Consider the following 27984-nt stretch of genomic DNA (forward strand, 5'->3'; position numbering starts at 1 on the left):
GGGGCGAAGCAACATTGTTCTAACTCTGTTTCAAAGCTTCTTGAAATAAATTCAAAAGAGCAAGAGTAATGTGTGATATATCCACACCAGAGTGAAGCACTCTCCACTCCATCCGATTTCATATGTCGGGTGTCAGACACCCAGATAAGCTCCGTCCACACCGTCCTAACACATTCTCTCGGGCTCAGTCACAGATTGAATCTTCCTCCACACCGTCGCATGACACACGCCCGGAGTCAGACACAGAGTGAATCCCCGTCCACAGCGTCCCAACATACACTCCCGGGTTCAGACACAAAGTGTGGAGGGACCGTGAGGAAGGAGAATATAGGATAGCAAGAAAGGAGCTTGAGAAGGGGATGAGGAGACCAAGAAGGGGACATGAGAGTAGGGGACTTGGCGAGTAGTGTAAAGGAAAACCCTAAAGCATTCTTCAATTATGTTCGAAACAAAAAGATGAGAGGTGTGAAAATAGGACCGATTAGAGACAATGGTGGAAAGATGTGCCTGGATGCTGTGGAATAGAGCAACGTCCTCAATAATTACTTGTCTTCGGTATTCACTAATGGAAGAACTTTTTAAGGTGAGGACGATATGAGTTAGGTTGATGTTCTGGGGCACGTTGATATTAAGGGAGAGTAGGCACTGGCGTTGTTAAAATACTTTAGTGTTGATAATTCCCCGGAGACTGAAGGAATATTGCCCAGGCTGCTCCACGAGGCGAAGAAAAGATTCCTGAGCCTGTGGCTAGGATATTTTTGTCCTCGTTGTCCTCGGGAATGGTACCGCAGGATTGCAGGGGTACTAATGTTGTCCCCATCTTTAAATAGGTAAGTAGGTATAGTAGGGGTAATTATAGACCAGTGAGCATTACGTCTGTGGTGGGAAAGCTGTTGGAATAGCTTCTTAGAGATTGGATCCATGGGCCATTCAATAATCATGGTCTGATCAGGGACAATCAGCATAGTCTTACGAAGGGCAGGTCGTGTCTAACAAGTTTGATAGAGTTCTCTGAGGAGGTGAGCAGGCATATAACTGAGGGTAGTGCAGTGGATGTAATCTACATGTAGATTAGTAAGGCAGTTGAGAAGGTTCCTCACGGTAGGCTTATTCAGAAAGTCAGATGGCATCGGATCCAGGGAAGTTAGCCCAGGTGGATTCAGAATTGGATTGCCTACAGAAGGACGAGGGTTGTGGTACAGGGAGTAAATTCGGATTGGAAATTTGTGACTAGTGGAGTCCCACAATGATCAGTTCGGGGACCTCTACTTTTCGTGATCTTTATTAACGGCTTGGATGTGGAGGTAGAAGGGTGAGTAGGCAAGTTTGCAGACTACACAAAATTTGATAGTGTAGTCGATAGTGCAGAGGATTTCCGAAGGTTGCAGAGAGACATTGCTAGGATGCAGAGGTTGGTTGAGAATTGGCAGACAGAGTTCAACGCGGTTCATCAAGTCTGAGGTTGTGCATTTTGGAAGTACGAACCCCAAGGCAGAGTACAAAGTAAATGGCAGGACACTTAGGAGTGTGGAGAAGCAGAGGGATCTGGGGGTACATGTCCAGAGATACATGAAAGTTGCTTCACGTGGAGATAGTGTAGTTAAGGCAGCCAATGGAATGTTAGTTTTCATAAGACGAGGGGCAGAGTTTACTAGTCGCGGCTTATTGAAGCAGCTTTATAAAACACAGATTATCCCACACTTGCAGTATTATGTCCAGTTCTCGTCGCCTCACTATAGGAAGGATGTGGAAGCATTGGAAAGTGTGCAAAGGTGATTGACCAGGATGCTGCCTGGTTTAGAGAGTATGTATTATGATCAGAGGTTAAGGGAGCTAGGGCTTTACTCTCTGGTCAGAACTAGGATGAAGGAGACATGTTAGAGGTGTACAAGATATTAAGAGGAAAAGATAGAGTGGACAGCCAGCGCCTCTCCACCAGGACACCACTGCTCAATACAAGAGGGCATGGTTTTAAGGTAAGGGGAGCAATGTTCAAGGGGATATTAGAGAAATGCACTGCCTGAGTCAGTGGTGGACAACTGGACAGGTTAATGGGGAATTTAAGGTGGTGTTTTATATGGGAGCAGGCTATAAGGGTCGGCACGACATTGTGGGCCGAAAGGCCAGTCCTGTGCTGTGCCGTCTTCTGTTCTATGTTCTGTTCTGTTCAATCAGAGACTCCCGGGGTCAGACACGTGGTCAACTCCTTGCACAACGTTGGAGTTACTGCTGCTCACTTCCACCGGATATCGATCTCTCGCTTCTCAGCTTCTCTACTTCTCTGTGTGTACAGGCCGGTTGTGCATTTTGGAAGGAGAAACTCCAAGGCAGAGTACAAAATAAATGGCAGGATACGTGGTAGTGGGGAGGAGCAGAGGGATCTGGGGGTACGTGTCCAGAGATCCGTGAAATTTGCCTCACAGTAGATAGGGTAGTTACGAAATCCAGTGGAGTGTTAGCTTTTATAAGTCGAGGGATAGAGTTTAATAGTCGCGGGTAATGATGCAGCTCTTTAAAACGCTGGTAGGGCTATTCTTGGATTACTGTGTCCAATTCTGTTCGCTTCCCTATAGGGAGGATGTAGAAGCATCGGAAAGGGTACAGAGGACATTTGCCGGTATGCTGGATGTATGCTGGAAAAACAGACAGTAGTTAAATTTGAGAGACAACCAGACAGCTGTATGGAGGAATTTACGTGGCGGGTTTATATGGGAGGCAGGGCTTAACGGTCGGCACAACGTTGTTTTCTGTTCTATGTTCTATGCCGGCCCATCACACACTCTCGTGGTCAGACACATGGTCAAGCCCCTTGCACACCGTTGGTGTTATTTCGGCGCATTTCCACTAGATATCAATCTCTCGGTTCTCAGTTTCTCTACGTCTCTGTGCATAGAGTCCGGTCGTGTGGTTTCAAACCATTTCCTCCCGGTGTCCCAGTGACTGCAAACTCACCACCTGTCCACAGCACTCTCTCCACTCCCCCTCCCTCCTCTGTTCTACCTCTGGTCTCACACACATTTATTATCTCTGAGACAGACACAATGTTGGAGACTACAGGAACCCTGAAAAACTGGTGATTGATAAGAGGGGTGTTATGGAGTGAGACGAGACGGTGTAGAGGGAGATTCACTCTGTGTCTGACCCCAGGAGTGTGTGACGGGACGGTGTGCAGGGAGATTCACTCTGTGTCTGACCCCGGTAGTGTGTGATGAGACGGTGTGGAGGACGATTCACTCTGTGTCTGACCGCGGGAGGATTTGATGAGACAGTGTGGAGGGAGATTCACTCTGTGTCTGACTCCGGGAGTGTGTGTTGGGACTTCGTGGAGGGGGATTCAATCTGTGACTGAGCCCGAGAGAATGTGGTAGGACGGTGTGGACGGAGCTTATCTGCATGTCTGACCCCCGTTATATGAAATGGGAATGGAGTGGAGGGTGCTTCACTCTGGTGTGGATATATCACACATTACTCTTGCTCTTTTGAATTTATTTCAAGAAGCTTTGAAACAGAGTTAGAACAATGTTGCTTCGCCCCATCCTTTCACAGCGGCCCATCACACATTCCAGGCGTCAGGTGGAAAGTAAACATCCCTGCGAACCGTCTGCTCAAACAGACTCGGCGGGTTAGAGATAGAGTGAAGCTCCTCATTCACTCTCCCATCAAATAGTGCTGTTGATTTCAAAACACATTCCCAGCGCATAATAGACTTTTCTACCTTTGGTCTCACAAACATTTATTATCTCTGAGACAGACACACTGTTGGAGACTACAGGAACACTGAAAAACTGGTGATTGGTGAGCGGGGAGTTATGGAGTGAAGAGGGAGTTTCGCTCTTTCTCAATCCATCTGTGAGGCGGAAAATTCACTCTGTGTCATACCCCGGGCTGGGACGGTGTGAAGGGAGCTTCACTCAGTGTCTGGCCCCGGAAGCGTGTGACAGAACGCTGAGGAGGGAGCCTCACTCTGTGCCTCTTCATTCTCTGCCTTAACCCAGGATTGTGCGATGGGACTGTGTGGAAACAACTTTATTCTGGGTCTGGTGCAGTTAGTATGTGCTGGGAACGTGTTTTGGGATCTTGACTCGGTGTCTGATCACGGCCATGTTTTTTTTTGGAGAATGTGTTTGGAACTCCTCTGTATGTCTGCCAACTGGACTATTTGTTAAGGAAAGTGCAAGAAGAGCTTCACTCTGACTCCAACCCTCCGAAGTCTGTGTGATCGGGCAGTTTGGCGGGAACTTCACTTTTGACCTGATTCCTGGAATGCCTGATGGCGATGGGTGAAAGGATTCCCATTCTGTGTCTGACTACCCGCGGTTGTAATTGACGCTGTGAAGTCACATTCACAGTTTACTGGGTCTATTTTTCAGAACAGACGATGGGCGAAGCAGCATTGTTCTATCTCTGTTGAAAATCGTCTTGAAATAAATTTAAAAGAGGAGATGTGAGAGATATCCACACCAGAGTGAATCTCCCTCCACTCAATCCCATTTCATAGCCCGGGGGTCAGACACATAGTGAATCTCCCTCCATACCGTACCGTCACACACTCCCGGTGTCAGACACATAGAGAATTTCCCTCCACACCGTCCCGTCACACACTCCCGGTATCAGACACAGAGTGAATCTCCCTCCACACAGACCCATCACACACTCCCAGGGTCAGGCACGTAGGGAATCTCCCTCCACACCGTCCTATCACACACCCCCGAGTTTAGATACGGGGTGAATCTCCCACCCCACCGTCCCATCACACATCCTGGAGTCAGACACTGAGTAAAGCGCCGTCCACACCGTCCCATCACACATCCTGGAGTCAGACACTGAGTAAAGCGCCCTCCACACCGTCCCATCACACATCCTGGAGTCAGACATAGAGTAAAACGCCCTCCACCCCGTCCCATCACACATCCTGGAGTCAGACACAGAGTAAAGCGCTCTGCACACCGTCCCATCACACATCCTGGAGTCAGACATACAGTAAAGCGCCCTCCACACCGTTGGTATTATTTCTGCTGACTTCCACGGATATCGATCTGTCCGTTGTCTTCTGCTCTGCCTCTCTGTTTGTACAGGCCAGTCATGAACAAACACGACAATGTGTTTTGGGTGAGTGTTTCAGGAATTTCTCTTTAAGACTGCCCACAGGACTATTTGATGGGAGAGTGAAGATGGAGCTTCACTCTGTCTCTGAACCGCCAATTCTGTGTGATCGGACGGTTCGGAGGGATCTTCTCGAGAAGTAGCGCCATGAATGTGCGATGGGCAGGTGTGAAAGGATCCCCATCCTGTGTGTGACTGCCTGCGGATGTAATGGACGGTGTGGAGAGAGATTCACTGTTCATTGTTCCTGCTTTCCAGAATAGACGATGGGACGAAGCAGCATTGTTCCAACTATGTCTGAAAGCGCCAGGAAAGAAACTCAGAAAAGGAAAAGGTATGTGTGATATATCCACACAAGCGTGAAGATCCCTTCAATCCGTTTCATCACATACTTTGGGAGTCAGACAGACAGAGTAGGTCCCTGCAGGCAGCCCAATCATGCACTCCTGGGGTGAGACACAAAGTGAATCTCCCTCCATTCCATCCCATCACACTCCCGGGGTGAGACACAGAGCGAATCTCCCTCCACACCGTCCTTCACACACTCTCGGTATTAGACACAGTGTGTAACTCTCTCCATACAGGCCGATCACACAATCACGGGATCGGAATCATGTTGAACCCACCCCCCCCCCCCCCGGTCACCGTCAATCCCACTTCCTATGCTTGGACACATGTTGAAGCTCTCTCCACTCAGTCATCCTGGCGTCAGACACGGTGAATCTCTCTCCACACAGTCCCATCACACTGCACCGGAGTCAGACACAGAATGAATCTCCCTCCACAAAGTCCCATCATACACTGCCGGGGTCAGACACAGAGTGAATCTCTCTCCTCACCGTCCCATCACACACTCCCGGGATCAGACACAGAGTGAATCTCCCTCCACACCGTCCCATCACACACTCCCGTGGTAAGACACAGAGTGAAGCTTCCTCTACCCCGTCCCATTACAAAGGCCTACGGTGAGACACAAGAGTGCAGCTCCCCCGAAAGCGTCCCATTACACATTCCAAGGCCAGACAAGCATTGGATCTCACTCCTTACTGTCTCATTACATATCCCGGTGTGAAAAACATGGTGAAGTTCCCTCCGCAGTGTCTCATTAAACACTCCCTTGTTCAGACACATGATGAATCTTCTTGCACACCGTTGGTATTATTTCTTCTCATTTGCACCGGATATTGATCTCTCGGTTGTCAGCTTCTTTACGTCTCTGCGAGCAAAGGCCTGTCGTGTGTTTTCTTCCCTCGTACTCCCAGTGACTGCAAACTGAACACCCCTCCAAATCCCTCTCTATCTCTTCCCCCTCCTTCCACAGTTCTACCTCTGGTCTCACGCACACATATTAACTCTGATACAGACACACTGTTGGAGACTACAGGAACGGTGAAGGGTTGTTGTTTGGTGAGATGGGCGAGAGGGAATGAAGAGGGAGATTCGCTCTCTTTCTGATTCCTTTGCTGTGTTAGGGGATTGTGAGGCGGCAGATTCACTCTGTATCTGACCCCGGGACTGGGTGAGGGGATGATGTGGAGGGAGCATCACTCTGTCTGATCATGGAACTGTGCGCAGAGAGCTTCACTCCGAGATCCACACGGGGGTTGTGTGATGGGATAGTCTGAAGGGAGCTACACTCTGATTCTGACCTCGCGAGTTTGAGATCGGACTGAGAGGAAGCAACTGTATTCTGTGTCTGATACGGGGTGAGTGTGTGACGGGACGGGACGCCCCATCAAACATTCCCGGTGTTAGTCACACTGAAAAGCTCCCTCCACAAAGTACCATCATGCCCTCCCAGGGTCAGTCACAGAGTGAAGCTCCCTGCAGAACGTCCCATCACACAATCCCTGCGTCAAACACAAGTTGTCTCTTGACAAGATGTCCCTTGACAAGATCCCTCACGAGAAAGACATGAGAAAGACTTCCAGAAAGGCATGAAACATAGGATAATTCGAAACTTAGCTGTTTGGATGTTGTGGAGGGAGATTCACTCTGTGTCTGACCCCGGGAGTGTGTGATGGGACGGTGTGGAGGGAGCATCACTCTGTGTCTGAACCCGGGAGTGTGTGAGGGGATGGTGTGGAGGGAAATTCACTCTGTGTCAGACCCCGGGAGAGTGTGATGGGACGGTGTGGAGGGAGATTCACTCTGTGTCTGACTCCGAGAGTGTGTGATGGGACGGTGTGGAGGGAGATTCACTCTGTGTCTGACCCCGGGAGTGTGTGATGGGACCTTGTAGAGGAACATTCACTCTGTGTCTGACCCCGGGAGTGTGTGATGGGTCGGTGTGGAGGGAGATTCACTCTGTGTCTGACCCCGGGAGAGTGTGATGGGACGGTGTGGAGGGAGATTATCAGGGTGTCTGACCCCCGATATATGAAATCGGATGGAGTGGAGGGTGCTTCACTGTGGTGTGGATTTATGACACCTTACTCTTGCTCTTTTGAATTTATTTCAAGAAGCTTTGAGACAGATTTAGAACAATGTTGCTTCGCCCTATACTTTTACCGGCCCATCACACATTCCAGTCGTCAGGTGTAAAGTCAACATGCCTATGAACCGTCTGATCAAACAGACTCTGCGGGTTACAGACAGAGTGAAGCTCCTCATGCACTCTCCCATCAAATAGTCCTGTTGATTTCAAAACACAGTCGCAGCGCATAATAGACTTTTCTACCTTTGGTCTCACAAACATTTATTATCTCTGAGACAGACACACTGTTGGAGACTACAGGAACACTGAAAAACTGGTGATTGGTGAGCGGGGAGTTATGGAGTGAAGAGGGAGTTTCGCTCTTTCTCAATCCATCTGTGAGGCTAGACTCTCTCTCTCTCTCTCTCTCTCTCTCTCTCTCTCTCTCTCTGTCTCTCTCTCTCTCTCTCTCTCTCTCTCTCTCTCTCTCTCTCTCTCTCTATCTCTCCCTCTCTTTCTCTCTCTCTCATCTAGACACAGACACTACTCATCTCCTTCCGCATCGCCACCCTTTATCCACTACCCTCACCCCCATCTCCGAAGCCCCCGTTTCGTTTCACCTCCCCGCTTACTTACTGTGGTTGAAATAAATAATCCCCACTGTCCAGTGAGTGGCGCCATTCACGGAAACGGTAGAGACGGCTCGGTCACATTTCAGTCCAGTGAACTTTCACTATGAGCGGGAGAGAATGGGAAGGGAGAAGGTGGGTAGAGACGATGGGGAGATAGAAAGTGAAGGCTTCGTGAAGAGGGCCGTGTGGTAGAAAGGCAGAAGAAAGAGAGGGAGTAGAGGAAAAAGGAGAGAGCATGAGAGAGGAGTGAAATTGAAGCAGGTTAGTGGCATTCAATAGACAATATGCAATAGACAATAGGTGCAGAAGTAGACTTTTTGGCCCTTCGAGCCTGCACCGCCATTCTGAGATCATGGCTGATCATCTACTATCAATACTGCCTTGTCCCCATTTCCCTCGATTCCCCTATACATAGAGATACCTATCTAGCTCCTTCATTAAAACATCCGGAGAACTGGCCTGCATTGCCTTCTGAGGCAGTGTATTCCAGAACCCCACAACTCTCTGGGAGAAGAAGTGTTTCCTTAACTCTGTCCGAAATGACCTACCCCTTAATTTCAAAACATCCCCTCTGGTACTGGACTTTCCCAGCATTTGTAACATATTTACTGCCTCTATCTTGTCCAATCCCTTAATAATCTTATATGTTGCAATCAGATCCCCTCTCAATCTCCTTAATTCCAGCGTGTATAAGCCCAGTCTCTCTAACCTCTCTGCATACGACAGTCCGGACATTCAAGGAATTAACCTTGTGAATCTACCCTGCACATCCTCTGCAGCCAAGATGTCCTTCCTTAACCCTGGAGACTAAAACTGTGGTCTCACCAGGGCTCTGACAAATACAAAAAGATTTCCTTGCAGTTGTCCTCAATTCCCTTTGTAATAAAGGCCAACATTCCATTAGCTTCTGCACTGCCTGCTGTACTTGTTCATTCACCTTCAGTGACTGATGAACAAGGACTCCTAGATCTCTTTGTATTTCTCCCTTACCTAACTCGACACCTTTCAGATAATAATCTGCCTTCCTGTTGTTACTCCCAAAGGGGATAACCTCTCACTTATTCACATTAGACGTCATCTGCCAATTATTTGCCTACTCACTCCAAGTCACCCTGCATTGTCCTAACATCCTCATCACATGTCACACTGCCACCCGGCTTAGAATCAGCAGCAAACTTTTTGAAGTTATTATCAATGCCTTCATGTAAATAGTTGATGTAAATCGTAAACAGCTGTTGTCCCAATATCGAGCCCTGTGGCACACCACTAGTCACTACCTGCCATTCCGAGACACACCCATTCACCGTTACCCTTTGCTTTCTATCTGCCAACCAGTTTTCTATCCATGTCAATATCTTCCCCCTAATGCCATGATTTTACCCAACACTCACACATGTGGGACCTTAACAACTGCCTTCTGAAAATCGAGGTACACTACATCCACTGGATCTCTCTTGTCTAACTTCCTGGTTACATCCTCGAAAAACTCCAAAAGATTAGTCAAGGAGGATTTGCCCTTGGTAAATCCATGCTGGCTCTGCCCAATCCTGTCACTGCTATTTAGATGTGCCACTATTTCATCTTTAAAAATGGACTCTAGCATCTTCCCCACTACTGATGTTGGGCTGACAGGACGATAGTTCTCTCTTTTCTCCCTTCCTCCTTTCTTAAAAAAGTGGGATAGCATTGGCCATTCCACAATCCTCAGGAACTGATCCTGAATCTAAGGAACATTGGAAAATGGTTACCAATGCATCCACAAATTCCAGAGACAACTCCTTTGGTACCCTACGATGCAGAGCATATAGACCTGGGGATTTGTTAGCCTTCAGTCCCATCAGTCTACTCATCACCGTGTCCTTCCTAACCAATCTGTTTCATTTCCCCTGTTACCCTACGTCCTTGGCCCATCCATACATCTGGGAGATTGCTTGTGTCTTCCCTCGTGAAGACAAATCTAAAGTACTTTTTAAACTCTTCTGCTATTTCTCTGTTTCCCATAACAATTTCACCCAAATCATTCTTCAAGGCCCCAACATTGTTCTTAACTAGCTGCTTTCTCTTCACATTGCTAAAAAAGCTTTTGCTCTCCTCCTTTATATTCTTGGCTAGCTTGCGTTCGTACCTCATTTTTTCTGTCCCTATTGTCTTTTTAGTTAAGTTCTGTTGTTCCTTAAAAACTTCCCAATCATCCGTCCTCCCACTCACCTTAGCTCTGTCATACTTCCTTCTTTTTAATGCTATGCAATCTCTGACTTCCTTTGTCAACCACTGTGGCCCCTTTCCCCCCTTTGAATCCTTCCTTCTCCGGGGGATGAACTGATTTTGCACCTTGTACATTATTCCCAAGAATACCCGCCTTTGCTCTTCCACTGTCTTTTCTGCTAGGATATCCGTCCAGTCAACTTTGGCCAGCTCCTCCCTCATGGCTCCATAGTCTCCTTTGTTTAACTGCAACACGGACACCTCCGAGCTGCCCTTATCCTTCTCAAATTGCAGATAAACATCATCATATTATAATCACTACCTCCTAATGGCTCCTTCAAGATTGTTTACGCATTCATGGGTTAGAAATTGGGAGATAATGAGGGGAAAGTGGGGGACGTAGACAGGGAAAATGATAGGCAGAAGGCGATGGAGGGTTTTTGAGAGAGCTGCAGATCTCCGTCTGAGGGGCTGACGTCACTGCTATTTATTTTTTTTTTTTGCTGCCTGTATGCGGGCCAAGTCAGTGTAGCCGCACGCTTTCAATACTTCTCTGAAATACTGAAGCCCCCAGCTTATGTTCCAATAGGTGAAGGGAGTCAAACCTCAAACACCGCTCAGCGTGTGTTGGTTTCCTGTATACTTCAATATCTAAATATATGCACAGAGGGCCTGAATAAACAGGATGTTGCGGTGGGTGATGAGCTGTTGGTTCTAAAGCTCTCGTCCAGTAAATGCAATTGATCCGCCCGAGAGGGTGAATTGGAGACAAAAAGAGACAGCTCGTGAGTGAAGCAAAATTGATTTCCTACAAAAATCCACCATCTCCATTTCTGCCCCTCTCTCTACATTGTCTTCGACTTTTTGCCCTCCCCTGCTTTCAGTGATACCCCATTCTGACCCGTCACTCACGATTCTCTCTCCGCCAAACCCTAACTTTCGCCTCACTCTCCCTCCTTCTGTTTCTGCCCACTCTCACTACTCCCCCCCCCCCACAGCCACTCCCGTTCCTCCAGACCACCCTGCTCTCACACACTCTATCTCTCTCTCCTCCAGCACTTCGTCACCCGGTTGATGTTTTGTATTTATTCTATAATTGATCAAATGACATTAATATACCTCCTTCAAAACAATCTCCTATATATCTAATCTCTATTTAAAACCAGTTGTATCAAAGTTGATTATCCATTCTAAAAGGAATGTTTATTTTGTTAAAGGTCTCTTTGCTGATAAAGATTTCCTTATCTCATCATCACATTTATTTTACTCCATAGATCAATCAAATGTTTTAATATAGGGGATTCTTTCTTTTCCCGTATCCACTTAGATTCCCACTTATATATAAAATCTTCTTGTATATTGTCTCCTATTTTATCCAGTGCTATTCTAATCCATGCCGGTTTATCTTTAAGTTGATTTGCTCTATAATAATTCTTAAAGTTTGGAAGTTGTATCCCTCCTAGATAAATTTCCATGTCAATTTTTTCCAACGATATTCTTGACATGTTACCCTTCCAAAGGAACTTCCTCACATATTTCTTTAACTCTTAAAAAAAACTTGTGGGGTAGTTGTATTGATAGTGTTTGGAATAAGTATTGTAATCTAGGAAATATATTCATTTTTACGGCATTTAGTCTACCTACTAATGTTATTGGTAATATCTTTCATTTATCAAGATCTTCTTGAATTATTTTCCATAATGGTAAATTATTTAATTCATATAAGTTCTTTATATCATTATCAACCGTTATTACTAAATATGTTATAACATTTATCGGCCATCTAAATTGAGTTATTAATCGACATTGACTATAATCTCCTTAAGAAAGAGGTAAAATTTCACTTTTATCCTAATTTATTTTGTAGCCTGATATTTTCCATATTCTGCAAACCCAGCAGATAATTTACGCAGCGAGTTGAATGGGATTGTTAAATAAAGCAGAACACTGTCAGCAAAAAATTTAATCTTGTATTCCTCCAGGTTAACTGTGAAACCCTTAATATCTGGGTCCAATTTAATTAATTCAGCTAACGGTTCAATAACCAACACAAATAAAGCAGGTGATAATGGACAACCTTGCCGATTTCACCTGGTTAACTGAAATGTAGTTGAAATTTGAACATTTGTTACTACTTTAGCGTTGGGATTATTATTTAAGCTTTCAATCCATTTTATAAAGGATACTAATCCATATTTTCCCATACCTTAAATAAAGAAAATCACATTCCAATCTATCAAATGCTTTTCCTGTTTCTAACGCAATTGCACACTGATTTCCTCCCTCTTTTGTGCCAAATTAATTATACGGGTTACATGATCTGCCGAATGTCTGTTTTTGATAAACCCTATTTGATCCATATGTATTAACTTTGGAAAGTATTTAGATAATCTTCTAGATAAATTTTCTGCTATTATTTTACCGTCAGTGTTTAACAAAGAAATAGGTCTATAAGATGTTGACTTTAAAAGATCTCTATATTTTTGTGGCAATACTATTAAGATAGCTGTCGAAGAAGATTCTGGAAGTTCATGTGCCTCTTTCCGCTTGATATATTAACTCCATAAAAGGAGGAATTAGGAAATCTTTAAACTTTTGTTTTATTTTTTTTAAACCATCTTCTCCTGGGGATTTATTACTTTGAAGTGATCCCAGAACTTCTTCGACCTCTTTTAATGTAAAAGGCATTTCTAATCCCTTCTGTTCTTCCGAGGTCAATTTTCGAAGAGATATTTGTGATAAAAATCTTTCTATCTTGACATTATCATTTTGTGATTCTGATTCATACAGTTCGGTATAAAAATTCCTAAACGTTTCATTAAATTCTAAAGGTTTGTAAGCAATTTTATTTACTGTTGTTTTAATTGCATTTATCGTTTTAGAAGTCTGGTCTGTTTTAACTGCCAAGCAAGAACCTTATGTGAGCTTTCACCTAGTTCATATTATCACTGTTTAGTTCTCATAATTGTTTTTTTCTGTCACTGTGTCTGAAATCTATTATAATGTAACTTCTTGATAACAATCCGTCTTCGTTTTTCTTCTGTCATATATCTTTGAGATTCTTTTTCTAATTTTGTAATCTCCTTTTCCAATTGATCAATTTCTATCAAATATTCTTTCTTAACTTTAAAAGTGTAATATTATCTGGCCTCTTAAATATGCCTTCGTTGCTTCCCACAATATGAAATTATAATCAACTGAATGTGAATTTGTATCTAAAAGAACTGAGTCTGCTTTTTCATAAAATCGCAATGTTTATGTTTTAATAATATTAAATTAAATCCCCATCTATAAATCGATTCCTCTTTATCTATCATTATCATCGTCATTTTCAAAGAAGAATGATCTGACAATATTCTCGCTTTATATTGCATATTTATCACTCTGTCTTGAATTTTCGTTGTTAATAGGAAAAAATCTATCCTTGAATAACTTTTATGTCTATTTGAATAAAATGAATAATCTCTTTCTTTTGGGTTAATTCTTCTCCATATATCTATCAAATTTAAATCGTTCATCAATGATAAAGTTAATTTTGCTGCTTTTGAATTTATAACAACCTTTGTTGATCTATCTAAAACTGGATCTAGACAAAAGTTAAAATCGCCACCTAATAATATTTTGTCATGTGCGTCAGCCAAATTCAAAAAGACTTCTTGTATAAATTTTACATCATTTTCATTTGGTGCATAAATATTCATGAGTCCATAGTTCTGAAAAGAATTGACAATGTATAATTCCATTTCTGCTCGTCGAATCAATTAATACATTTTGTATTTTAATCGGTAAAGTTTTATTAACCAAAATTGCAACTCCTCTCGCCTTTGAGTTAAATGAAGCCGCAATAACATTTCCAACCCAATCTCTTTTTAATTACTGATGTTCTATCTCTGTTAAGTGTGTTTCTTGTAAAAAAAAAAGCTATATCTATTTTCATTTTCTTAACATATGTTAAAATTATTTTTCTTTTCACTGGTCCATTAAGCCGATTAACATTAAAACTTTAAAAATTCAGTAAATTAGTCAATGATTTTAATTGTGTTACTCCAATCTATAATAATACCTAATCTTTCAACATTCGTGGTACCTTGGGGAGTCTTTTTAAAATTCTTCGTGTTTCTATGTGTGTCCCCATCGATCATCCAGGCAAAGAAAGAAAGATAGAAGAAAAATAGATTATATAAAAAAAAACAATATACCCCCCCTACTAATGTTGTGGGTAAAAAAAAAAAAACATAACATTGCCCCCCTTTGTTGTACGGGTCATGACAATCGCCATGATAACCAAGAGAATCCCGTAGCAATCGATCCGAAGCTCCCCCAGCTCCCCCGCAACATAGAAATATATATATATAAAAGAAGAAAAAAATAATATCACTACTCTCAATTAATATTTCTCAAATGTTTTACCTTTCACAGATGTATCATATAATTTAAATAAATTTAAATATTCTTCTGTCCATAAATATCCATCAATTCCATTCACTTTCCCTGTCTTCATCTTTAATCTGATTCGCTTTGAAACCTTTGAGTGCAGTTAGTGAATATTTGGGTGTTTTTGTGCGCACTCTTCCGCGACTTGATAATCGGTAAAAAAAATCTTCTTTTTCCATCCTCCAAAAAATGATCGGTGTTGCCGAATGATGCATTATGAATTTAAAACCCTGTTCCCATAAAACATTTTCCGCTGGGTTGAATTACTTCACTCTCTTCAAAAGGCTATAACTTCTATCAGGGTAGAAACGAACTGCTTTCCCTTTTATCATCAATGGCTCTTTTCTCTTTTTGGCTCATTGGGCAGCCACCTTCAGGATCTTTATCTTGATATCTTAAGCATTTTCTCAAAATGGATCGTGGATTTTGATCAACTTGAATTTTTGATCTTAAGGATCGATGAGTTCTTTCAAATTCAATTAACTGGGATCCTTCCATTTCCAAGTTTTCCGTACTCCATTTTTGAAAATAAATAGCGGATCTTCTTCTTCTACATCTTCTTTAAGTCCAACAATCTTAATATTGTTTCGTCTGCTAAATTTTTCAGGCATATCCACTTTTTGCAATAACTGTTTTACTTCTGCTGTCCAGGCAGAAATATTATCTTCCATTTTGTTCATTCTTTCAACAATGTCTTCCGTTGTTACTTCCAAGTCTGTAATTCTCTTATCCATTTTGTCCTGTCTTTTTATAATTTTGTCAAATACAATCTTGATATATTTCATATTATTTTATTGTTTTTAATACGCTTAATTTTTCTAATTTACACATTATTTGCATCAAACATTTTTCTATATTTCCATAAAAACTTTTACCTCCATCTTCGTCTGATTTATCCAGAGAATCTGAATCGACCGCAGATTCACTTTTCCTTCCAGTTTTAATCGTATCTGGGATTTGTAGTTCAATTTGCTCGCATTTGTGCATGCTCTTTCTTTCACGTTTGCGCAATTCTTGTTGGTCTTGCCAACAAGCACAGTTTCCTGTTCTGTATCGCCGGAGGTAAAATGTCCTTGATCACGCTGTTCTTTTGTAGCGGCGGGCTTTGATTCTGTTCCAACTTGAGTTGTCTTCAAGGTAATAGTTTTCTTCGTCTTCTGTTTTTGAAACACAGTTTGAAACAATCCGGAGAAGTTTATAAATAACTTTTAAAAAGTATTTACAAACTTTTCTTCACTTAAACATTAATTTACTGATGTTTTACGGAAGAGCTGGATTTCCATGTCTCGACACTACGTCATCACGTGACGTCCCCGATACAGCTCGGCTTTGAGGGATACTACTCCCTCTGTGAACTGTGTGAAGTGCAGAGATTCGTGAACAAATCTCAGCATATCCGGGGTATCAGCCTCACCTCCACGGACTCGCTCTGCACTTTCCGCTGTAGCAGACAGCCAGCCTGGATAATTCTCTTACACCCCATTACCTCCTATCGTTGGAAGATGCGAAAGCACATTTCACCACGCTCAAATACAGGTTCTACCCCAGTGTTATCAGACATTTGAACAGTCCACTATTCCCATAAGATGTATTCTTGACCTCAAAGTTTAACTCGCCGTGGCCCTTGCCCCTTATGGACTGCCTGAACTGCACTTTCAGCATTCTGTGACTGGTTTACCCTGTTCTATTCTCGTGATGTGATCTGTGTCTATGGCATTCCACTGGGACCTGTTTATGACATATCTGTCGGGGTTGTGAGGAGGGAGGTCAGTGGGAGAGACGGTGAGTAGGGGGCACAGTATAAAATTTAAACCACTCTCTCACTTTACTAACCTCACACCCTTCCTCTCCCTTGTATCCCCTCCTCTCACTCCATCTACTCTCTTTATCCTCTCTCCTTTTATCACCCTGTCCCTCTCTCAAAATCGTTCCCCTTTGTCTCCCATTGTCCCTTGATCTTCACCCTTTCCTCTCACTGTCATCCCATCCCGAACTATACCCGTTCTAACTACCACTGCCCCTAGGTTTGCCGCCCATCTGCCCTTCATGCCCTCCTCTAGTCCCTACCCTATCCACCTCTATATCCCTTTCTCCAGTGCTGTCTCCCCTCGCTCTTGCTCATCTCTCAGTTTCTCTTCTCTCTCTTTCCCATCCCTTTCCCATTGCTCTCTGCACTCTCCGTTTTCAATCACCAACTGTTTCGCTCGGTCTCGCGAAACTGAGAGAGAGTTTCTCACTCTCACTGTTCCTGTCTTTCGGCACTCTCTCCCGTCACACTCACCCCTCCCCGTCATCTCTCAATCTCTCCTCTTTCTCATTTTCTCTGTCCCTTTTGCTGTCGTATTTTCCCGCCTATTGCCCCATGGCTCTCTCCAAGTCCCTGTCTATCGCTTTCACACACCTCTTCATTCTCCTCTCTCTCCCCCAGACCATTTGTTCCGCTCTCTCTCAGGCCCCCTCTGACCATTGCTTACCCTTTCTCTCTCATTCGCTAACCCTGTCTGATTCTCTCCCTGATATGCCTGTCCGACTCTCTTTCCCAGACAGCCTGACCTCCACCTACACGGAGCTGAAATTTCGGAGAGTCGACCCCTTCATGGATGAGGACGAGGTTCCTCCCATTGCCTCGGGACCCGGACGGATGCCAACACCTGCACAACCAGGTCAGAGTTCACAATAGTGACGCCATTCTGGAAGCGTCAGGTGTCATTCACCCACGATTTTCAGATTTCTAATTCATCTGCCTCGACCACTTCTCTGGGAGCTACTGACAATGATGTATATAAGTGATGAGGATGAAATTGTAGAACGAGGGGAGACTTGGCAGAAGTATATAAAATTATGATGGGTATAGATAGAATGAATATAAACAGACTTTTCAAGTAAGGCTAGGGGAGAAAAACAAGCAGAGTACGTGTATTGGACGAAGGCGGAAAATTTAAGGGGAACATTGGGGTGGGGGCTTTTTCTCCCAGAGAGCGGTGGGAGTCTGGAGTGGGCTGCCAGATGAAGTGGTAAATGCGGGCTCACAATCAACATTTAAAAAAAAAACTTAAACAGGTACATGGATGAAAGGTATGTGGTGGGATATGGACCAGGTGTATCTCAATGGGACTGGGCAGAACAATGCGAAATGAACAGGCGCTCCCTCTCCCCTCAGATCAGTTTCAGTCTCCGAACAAACCCCATTGTCCCATCGTCTCCCAACAGATTAATGACTGTTCCGAAATGTATCCCAATATTCCACACCCTTCTCTCAGCCCTGTGCAGGGCCCAGATTAATCCTGTTGCTTTTCTCTCTACCCAAAGCTTCGTGTCTGTCTCCTGACATATCCCACTAAACTGCGCTCTCCCCATAGCATTGGTTGATCGGCAGAAAAGAGAGTGTGGGACTAAAGGGATATGATTCCGGTTACCAGCGGAGCTCCACAAGGCTCGCTGTTGGGACCGCAGATTTCTATGATGATTGTCAATGACTTGCACCATGGGATACATGGATTTGTGGAAATATTTGAGGATGATACAACGGTATGTGAAGGAACGGGTAGCGTTGAGGAAACAGAGAGCCTTAGATAGTTTAGGGGAAAGGGCAAAAAAGTGGCAAATGCAATACAATATTGGAAAATGTATGGCCATGCACATTGGTGGATGAAATAAACAAGCAGACAATTATTTAGATAGTGAGAGAATTCAAAATGCAGAGTCAGAACAGATTTGGGAGTCATTGTGCAACAGACCCTAAAGGTTAACCTCCAGGTTGAGTTGGTGGTGAAGAACGCGAAGGAAATGTTGACATTAATTTTTAGATGTATAGAATATAAGAGCAGGGATGTGATGTTGAGTCACCAAAAGACACTCGTGACACCACACTGAGAGTATCGTGCGCAATTTTGGTCTCCTTGTTTTAGACAAGATCTGCTGACATTGGAGAGGCTTCAGAGAAGATTCACCAGGAAGATTCAAGAAATGAAAACGTTACTGTCTGAGGGAAACCGCGCAGCTCGGCTTCTATTCCCTGGAGTTCGGGAGGATGAGGGGGCATCTCATACAGAGTTAGCGAATGTTGAAAGGCCTGAACAGATTCGATATGGAAAATGTTATTTCCAATGTTCAGCGATTCTGGGACAAGAGCGCACCACTTCCGGATTGAAGGACGTCCCTTTAGAACTGAGATGCGGAGAAATTACTTCCGTCGGAGGCTGTTAAATCTGTGGAATTTGATGCCACGAGCGGCTGTGAAAGCCAAGTCATTGGGTGCATTTAACGCAGAGAGAGATAGGCTCTTGATTTGCCCCGAAAGCAAGGGGTATGGGGAGAAGGCAGAGGAGTTGGGATGACAGGAAGAATTGGATCAGCCCATGATTGAATGGCCGGGCAGACGCGATGGCCCGAATGGCCTCTTTCTGCTATTATATCTTATGGTCTCATTGTCTTGTGGTCTCACCGCAGGTGCGCATGAACAGCAGTCGAAAGTGAAGATCGGAAATAGACCGTACCGTCTGATCTGCCTACTATGTCTAGTTACATCCGCCCTCATCGTGATAGTGGTCCGTCTCTCGATCCACGGTGAGTGGAACCGGCTCCGTGTGGAGTCAGACCGTAAATAAAGAGAGTGGAATAAACTCTTATTGTAAAACAGCACAGCGACACCGACACGGCCCTTACCGTAACACCGATTAAAACCCATCACCATAACACGGGCACACCCCTAACCGTGATAAAAACACGCCCTGAACCGTAACACAGTCAAGACTCGTCCTGACACCCACACGACATTCTCTGTCGACCTCGTCCCGGCCGCCGACACAAGCAAAGCCGAGGTCTCGGAGGCCTTCTCCTCCGGAGATTCCGGACCGCACGGTAGCAGCGGCAGCGAAGCGGGCATTTCAGAAGATTCTCCAGATGTTCCTCCACGCCCTCACGTCTGTCTCCATCAAATCAGGATTGTGCTCGGATCCCTACTTAACAAGTAACTGATATCCATCTCCAGAGAGGCCGCGCGCGCTGCGTCGCGCCGTCATTTCCTCCTCCTTTACTGGGACACCCTTCACCGTCACACTGACATAAAACTCTCTGTGACCCGTGCGGTAGCGCGATGCTGACTCACGTGTCACTGCAAACGCGAAACATCCTTCACCATCTCTCTCAGTGTCACAGATCCGTCACCGGTTCACTGAGATGGAAACGATGTACAGATCTGTCAACGAAACCAAGGCTCAAATCTGTGAATTCTTGACCGGTAGAAGAGGTGAGGCACCATCCCCTTCTTTCACCCGCTCCTCATCACAGGGCAGGCATGGAGAGAGGAAGCGTCACTCTGTGCTTGACAACGGGAGTGTATGGTTCTGGTATGGAGGGAGATTCACTCTATGTCTAACTCTGAGAATGAGTGACGGGACAGTATGGATCCAGCTTCACTGTGTGTCTGACAGCGGGATTGTGTGATCGGACAGTGCACAGAGAGATTCACCCCATGTCTGACCCCTGAAGTGCGTTATCCACCGTGGAGAGAGAGCTTCACTCTGAATCCGGGAGTGTGTGACGGGACGGTGCGGAGGGGGCTTTACTCTGTGTCTGAATTCGGGATGTGTGGTGGGCTCGAGGAAAGAGAGGGACTGTATTTGATTCCAGGACTGTGTGATGGTAGAGGGCAGATGGACGTAAGGGGACGTAAGGCGGGAGATTCTGAATGAGTCTGACCAAGGCCTTTTGTGACTGGACTTTGTGGATCGATCTTAATTCTGATCTCTGACGCAGGGAATGTGTGAGGGGCGGTGTGGGATGAGCTTCACTCTGTGGCTGACGCTTGGAGTGTGTGAAGGAAACATGAGACAAGAGCTTCATTCTTCGTCCGTCTCCGAAAGTGTGCGACGGGACATTTTGGATGGAACCCAAATTACAGTCTGCCCCGTCAGGAAGTGTGATTGAATAGACTGGAGGGACTTTCACTCTATAACTGTCTCCGGGTGCCTGTGATGGGAGGGTGCCGAGGTAGTTTCATTGTGTGTCTGATGTTGGGAGTGCGTGATGGGACGCTGTGAAGGGAGATTCACTCTGTCTGATCCCGAGAGAGTGTGTTGAGACGGTGCGGACAGTGCACACTGATATTGACCATGCGCATGTGTCATGGGAGATTGAGACAGAGCTTAATTCTGGGTCCAGACCAGAGACTGTTGCGACGGTGTGGGGGGAGCATCGCTCTGTTTCCTGTTTCTGACACACCGGGCCTGTGAAGGGTTACTGTGGAACGAGCCTCACTTTCTGTCTGACTCCGTGAGTGTTTCGGGGACGGGGTAGAGGAAGCTTGAATCTGTGCCTGACTGGAGAGTCTGTGATAGATGATATAGAGGGAACTTCACTCTATGCCTGATCCTGTGAATCTGTGACAGGACGTTGTGGAGGGAACTTCATTCTGAGTCTCTCCCCGGGCGTGTGCGATAGGACAGTGTGGTGCGAGATTCACTCTGTGTCTTGACTCCGGGAGTATGTGATGGATGGTTTGGGGAGGAATTCACTGTGCCCTATCCTGTTAATGTGCGATGGGACGATGGTGGGGGCGGAACAATGCCTTTTGTGACTGACCCCGGTAAACGTAGCGGGACTGCTTGGCGTGAAATTTACTATGTGCTTTACTCCGGATGTGTGTGATGGGAAAGTGTGCAGGGAGATTCACTTTGTGTCTCACTGTTCCTTGTTCGTGATTTCCAGAGCAAAACTGTTCCGAGAATTGGATCAGGAATAATAACCGGTGTTATTACGTCTCCACGTTTCAAACAAATTTCTCCAGAGCGATACAAGAATGTTCAAACCGTGATTCAAGGCTGCTGGAAATCAATTCAAGGGATGAAGCGGTATGTGTCACAGCACGGGAAAATTCCACAATATCACAGGAATCATCACACACTCGCGGATTCAGGCACAGATTGAACACACAACATACACTCCCAGCACACATTCACGGGGTCTGACACAAAATGAATTCCCCTCCACCTTATCGCTTCACAAACTTCCGGGTTCAGACACAGAGCGGATCTCCCTCCATGCCGTGACGTCACGCTTTCCCGGGGTCTGGCACAAAGTGAAGCTCCCTTCAAACCGACCCATCACACACTCCCGGGGTCAGACACTGAGTGAATCTCCCTCCACTCCGTCCCATCCCACACTCCCGGGGTCAGACACAGAGAATCTCGCTCCACACAGTCCAATCACACATTCCCGGGGTCAGACACTGAGTGAATCTCCCTCCACACCGTCCTATCACATACTCCCGGGGTCAGACACAGATTGAATCTCCCTTCACGCCGTCCCATCACAGATTCCTTTTGTAGTCATCTGAGAGAATTTCCGTACATAGATTTCGATTCTTGGCATTAATCAAATAAATTTATTTTCTCAGAGCTTTGTGTCCAACAATCTTGTGTACAAGAACCATTACTGAATTGGAAAATGCGAAGACGGGTAAGATTTGGACTGATGTATGGGGTGAGAGTTGAATATTCAGATAGTGCGGATGGGAAGATATGAGATTCGTTTAAGGACTGAAGTAGTTTTGAGGGAAAAGGGAGAAGCATTGGGATTTGCCGGTAGACTGTACGTGGGTAGAGTGTAGGGTGCTACAGTGGGAACATTTTGGGGCCGACACGTGTCTGCCGGGGAAGGACAGAGCAGTGGGATTATTTCCGAAACTGGCATGGGGCAGCGGGGACAGATCAGTACTCAGGTGTTATTTTGGTGTGACCCATGTCGGTGGGACAGCGCTGTTCAGTGGGATCATTTCGGAGATAGTCGCCGGGCTGTGTGGCGAGGGAGCAACAGCCGGATTAGTTTGGTGAATGACATAGATCTGAGGGGCGAGAGTAGGAGAACTGCATTAGTTTGGAGACCAGTACAGGGCGATGAGCACACAATGGGTTAATGTGATTAGTTCGGAGGTAGTCGCCGGTCTGTGAGGAGAGGGAGAAACAGTGTGATTCGTTTGCTAAATGATATAGATCTGAGGGAACAGAGCTGGGCAGGTGGATTAGACGGTGGAAGATTGGGGTTTGTTCGCGGACTGAAACAGATCAGAGGGGAGAGGGTCGGCATCTTCGATTCGTATGGGGACTGACAGAGGACTGTGTTGAGGAAGCGGTTCTGTGGGATTAGTTTGGGGGATACGGGGCTGTGGGGAGACATTGGGTCAGTGCCTTAGTTGTGAACTGACACATGATTGTGGGGAGACATTCGGACCGTAGTATCTGTCTGGGTACGGGCACTGGGCCGTGGGGGAGAACGGTTGCGTGGGATGAGTTTCGGGACTCACACAGTCTGTTAGGAGAGAACAAAATCATGGGATTAGCTTAGGGACGGTCTCGGCTCGAGTTCTCTGCTGGAGCTGTTTTGTCTCTGTTGAAATTTTTGATCCCTCTTGAATAGGAATGTGGGCTCCGGTTTCCTGAACAAGGTGAACGCCTCTGGAGCGCCCCCTTGCATTCAGTGTGATCTGACTTCAGTCGGAAGGACTTACCCTTGCGATCTTGATCAGCGTTTCATCTGCGAGAAGTCGGCACATTTGTTCCCACATATTCCTGAAAATATCCAGGGTCTTGTCAACAGCCAGTGGAGGCGACGTGAACCAAATGACTGTCCGCAGTCTCCCCTTCACTCTCACAATCCGATCCTTCCAGATTCCCTGCCCACCCTCTCTGCCCTTCCGTGCTCCACCAATTCCTCCTCTTATCGCAATCATATTGTCTCCACCAGAAACCGACAAGCCTCTCTTGCTGTCTATCCCCTTCTTTCCCTCCATTCTCCCGTTCCGTTCTATTTGCTCCCTCTAACCCCTCTTTCATCTCTCTCCCCGTCCATCACCTTCTTTAACTCCATTCCCCCGTCCCGCTCTTTGTGCTCTCTCAACGGTCCTCTTTCACCACTCTCCCCGTCCATCCCCTTCTTTCCCTCCATTCCCCCGTCCCGCAATTTCTGCTCCCTCCACCTAACATTATTTCCTTCGTACTTTCTCCGCCCGCTTTCTTCTGCTCCCTCTACCCACCTCTTTCACCTCTCTCCCCGTCCATCCCATTCTTTCCCTCCATTCTCCCGTCCCGCTCTTTCTCCTCCCTCTATCTACCTCTTTCACCCCTCTCCCCGTCCATCCCCTTCGTTCCCTCCATTCCCCCGTCCCGCTCTTTCTGCTTCCTCTACCTACCTTATTAATACCTCGTACTTCCTCCCCTCTATTTCCACATTCTCTCTTCGTCAACTATCACTGTTCCATCCTCTCGAACTCCCTCCTTACCCTTTCTATCCCTTCCTCCCATCCCATTCTCCATCAGTGCTCGCATCCCCATTCTCCCCACGACACACCGACAAATCTCTGTCCACATTGATCTCCTGCTTTGTGGCATTTTCCAGCCCGTGCAGTTCTTCTCCACCCCCTACTGCCTCGCACTTTCTCCGCCGGCTCTTTGTCCTCTCCCGGTGCCAACTCTTTCCCACTTTTTGCTCCCTCTCTACCCTCTTTCTACCCCTCTCTCTGCCTTCCCTCTCCGTCTCTCTGTACTCTCAGTGTTTATAATGTCCACTTTCTCCTTTCCGCTCACTCTCACGTCAATCCTGTACGGTCTGGTTCTCGATAACCCAACCCCCGTGAAAGTTTGTGCCTATTTCCTCTGTCTGTGCCTCTCTTGGGTTTATGGAACTCTGTAAGTTTACAAAACTAATCCAGGGAATAAAGTCCCAAACTCCCTCCCTCTCTGCATAACCCTCAATTCCTGCAATATCCTGGTAGAACTCCATGTACGATTTTTTTCCAGTTCAGTGGCATTTTTCCTGAAGCATAAAGCCTGACCGACGCTTTGTACCACTGCAGCGAGATCTCCCGACTCCCGTGTTCAGTGTCCTGACCGGTGAAGGCCAGCGTGCCAAGTGTCCTGTCCTATCGAATACTTTTCACCAGAATCGCTATTTGATTTTTGCCCTGAAATGTATACGGCATGCAATTTGTTCTTTAGCTTCATCAGTACAGCAAAAATATGTAGAGCTAATGTAAATGACAAACATTAATAAACACCGCAAAAAATCTCGAGTGTGTGCTTGTGCGTTCAAAGATGTGATGGCGCAGGGTGAGAAGATGTTCCTGAATCGTTGTGTGCGGGTGTTCAGGCTCCTGCGACTCCTCCCTCATGGTAGTAACGAGCAGAGAGCTTCTCCCGAGTGGGGAGAGTACTCAGTGATGGATGCCGCCTTCTCGAGGCATCGCCTATTGACAATGCCCTCGATGCTGGGGAGGGTTGTGACCGTCAGAGTGGCCGCTGAGGCTGGAACCCTCTGTAGCCCGTTACTATTCTGTGCGTTGCAGCATCCGCACCCGGCGGCGATGCGGCTGGTCAGAAAGTTCCCCACCGAACATCCTCATCTTCACTGAGAGAGCACATCCCCTCAAACTCCTAAAGCTGTGATCCCTTCCGAACCGAGTCAGGTCTGGATGTTGTTGAACCCAAATGCAGAGTCAGGTCTGGAATTTATTCAGACTCAGACTCGAAATGAACAAGCCGGCACCAACCCAAACCAAAGACGACATCTCCAGCAGTCGTACTGGAGACGGAACTCTTACGGTTTAGCATTGGGTTTACATTCTGGTCTTCTCAAAATGACTGGGCAGAGGGAAGTTACACATAATATCTAAATCGCGAGTGTGTGCTGAGACGAGGAAGAAGAAGTTTCACTATATGCCTCTAACAGGGAGAGAGTGACTGGACACTGTTGGAGGAGGTTTAATCAGGGCAATGGGACAGTGTGGAGAAAGATACACTCCGTGTCTGACCCCGGGAGTGTGTGATGTGATGTTGTGGATGGAGCGTTGCTCAGTGTATGACTGTCGGAGTCATCTACTCATAAAATTCTGGCATTAGGACAGGTTTCAATGAGAAACAATTAGAAAGCAGTGTCACGAAGTTTTTATTTATTTATTTATTTGTTTGTTTGTTTGTTTGTTTGTTTGAACAGCGAGCAAGCGATGAAGCCGATAAGCAAGTGCCATAAATTATGACATTGATTGTTATTTTTCAGTTAATCTATACTTTGCTTCTTTATAATTGCACAGTTAGAGCAGTAGGAATGTCTGGCAAGAGAGTTGAAAGTTTTCATTGCAGGGCATGGGACGGAAGAGAGATTTCCAGTCACACCGATGACGTCACCTTTGAGAAGTGCATCCAGTTGGAGTTTCTCGCACTCGGCGAACACTAGGGGGCGCCACACCGCTCCACGTTGCACAGCCACCTCATTTTCTCTCCCAGCGAGTAACTTCTCAGTTTACACCTGAACTGCAGTGGACATCACACCTCAGTGGGGCGTTTGCATTAAAAAGGGGGAATGGTGCGGATTAAACTACAGTTGCAGGGGATTGAAAACCAGACTGGCATAACAGTTAGTGGAGTGGTTGTTGGGGCAGATGTTGGGTAATTCCTCTGACAAAGTCAGGAAGTAAAATGTTGAGCCTGCTGGGACTCATGTTCTGAGCTGTGTACATTTCAGTGCAGGAAGTATTGTAAGAAAGACAGATGAGATCAGCGACTGGAATTATGGTATTGCAGTCGTTGGTGGGAGTTGATTGAAGGGCGGGCAAGCCAGTTAGCTCAACATTCCGGATTTTGGTTGAGGAAGAAAGAATTCAAGGGAGATGGGCGGCTTTAACTGTCACATCAGATGCATTGACAAACACAGGGGAAGAGGGGTTCAAGTGGCTGTTTCGCTCTGAGTTTGACAGACGGAGTCGTTGTGACAGCGCCTCGCGTTTCGTTGAACCACAAACTATCAGGGAAGCGGATTCATCAGCAAAGACTAAAACACATGAGACAGGAGCCACTGTTGATGTATTTGTTTTCAGTTTATTTATTGTTTCCTTCAATTAGAGCAGTAGGCCATGCCTGGCAGGAGAGTTGAATGCTCCTATTTCAGGACGTGGGACGCCCGGGAGACCTCAGTGACTCTGACCACTTCACCTGTGAGAAGTTCATTCTGATGCAGCTTCTCAGATTCGGCGTTAAGGCGTTGGAACTGTAACTGGATGAATTCGGGATCATTCGGGAAGCTGAGGGGATGACAGGGAGGACATATTGGGAGGAAGTTAAACCTAATGTACAGATGACAGGAAACTGGGTGACAGTCAGGATGATGAAAAGTGTTAAACAGTAGAGTAGAGTGCCCCCTGTGGGCAACCTCCTCAATAACAGGTAAAACAACGTATACTTTTGGATGGGGGGATGTGTCAAATGACCAAGTAGAGGGAAGTGTCTCAGGTCAAGTCTCTGGCACTGGTTTTGGACTTTGGTTCAGAAGGGAATGGGAGGGCGAGATGAGGAGAGGTGTGATGAGAGGGGGCCATTTGTTAGGGAATGAGAAAAGAAGTTCTGTGTGTGATAGAGGGATTACTGAATGGTATTTTGCCTCCCGAGGTGTCGGGGACACTACCACACTGAGCGGGACTTCAGCAATATTAAGTGGGAGGGTGAGCAGGCGAAGTTCGGTACATGCTGATGTGGCCAGAAATAGGAAGGCAACACCTACTAACACTTGGCTAAGGTGTCGAGGTATGAATGAGGGCTTCTGATGGTTGGAACATTGGGTTCTCTTCTAAGGAAAGTGTGACCAGTGTATGAGGACTGTTTCAATATAATCCGAGTTGAATTTTCATTCAATCTTACATGAATAGGCATAAAAGCAGCCAGACGAAAAAGCGTTACTCCAGAACCAAGGTGGAAAAACAACTATAATATATGAGGCTTAATCTAGGCCACAACGCTGCTTGAGTCCCGGGGTCCACTGAATGCGACCGAAGTCTGGATTAGAGACCAACAAAGGTTGTCTTCTGCCGTGCGAACACTAGAGGGCGGCACATACACCTGCCCGGAGGCTGCGCCACAGCGCCCCCACGTGGCGCAGCCCCTTCATTTTCTCCGCCACCGAGCAGATCTCACTGTTTCCACCTGGACTGGACTGGAACTCATGTTCCATTGGGAAGTTCTGTCGTTAAAGAGGAGGAGGGGTGGGGATTGAATCAGAGATGCAGGGGGATGAAAAATAGAATGTCGAAACAAATAGCCGAGTGTTTGTTGAGACAGATGGGGTTAAGACCACAGACAAAGTGAGGAAGCCAAAGATTGAGCCTGCAGTTAGTCATATTCTGAGCTGCCCCCGTTTCTCTGCAGGAAGTAT

Source organism: Hypanus sabinus, unplaced genomic scaffold (assembly GCF_030144855.1).
Source record: "Hypanus sabinus isolate sHypSab1 unplaced genomic scaffold, sHypSab1.hap1 scaffold_529, whole genome shotgun sequence".
NCBI lineage: Eukaryota > Metazoa > Chordata > Chondrichthyes > Myliobatiformes > Dasyatidae > Hypanus > Hypanus sabinus.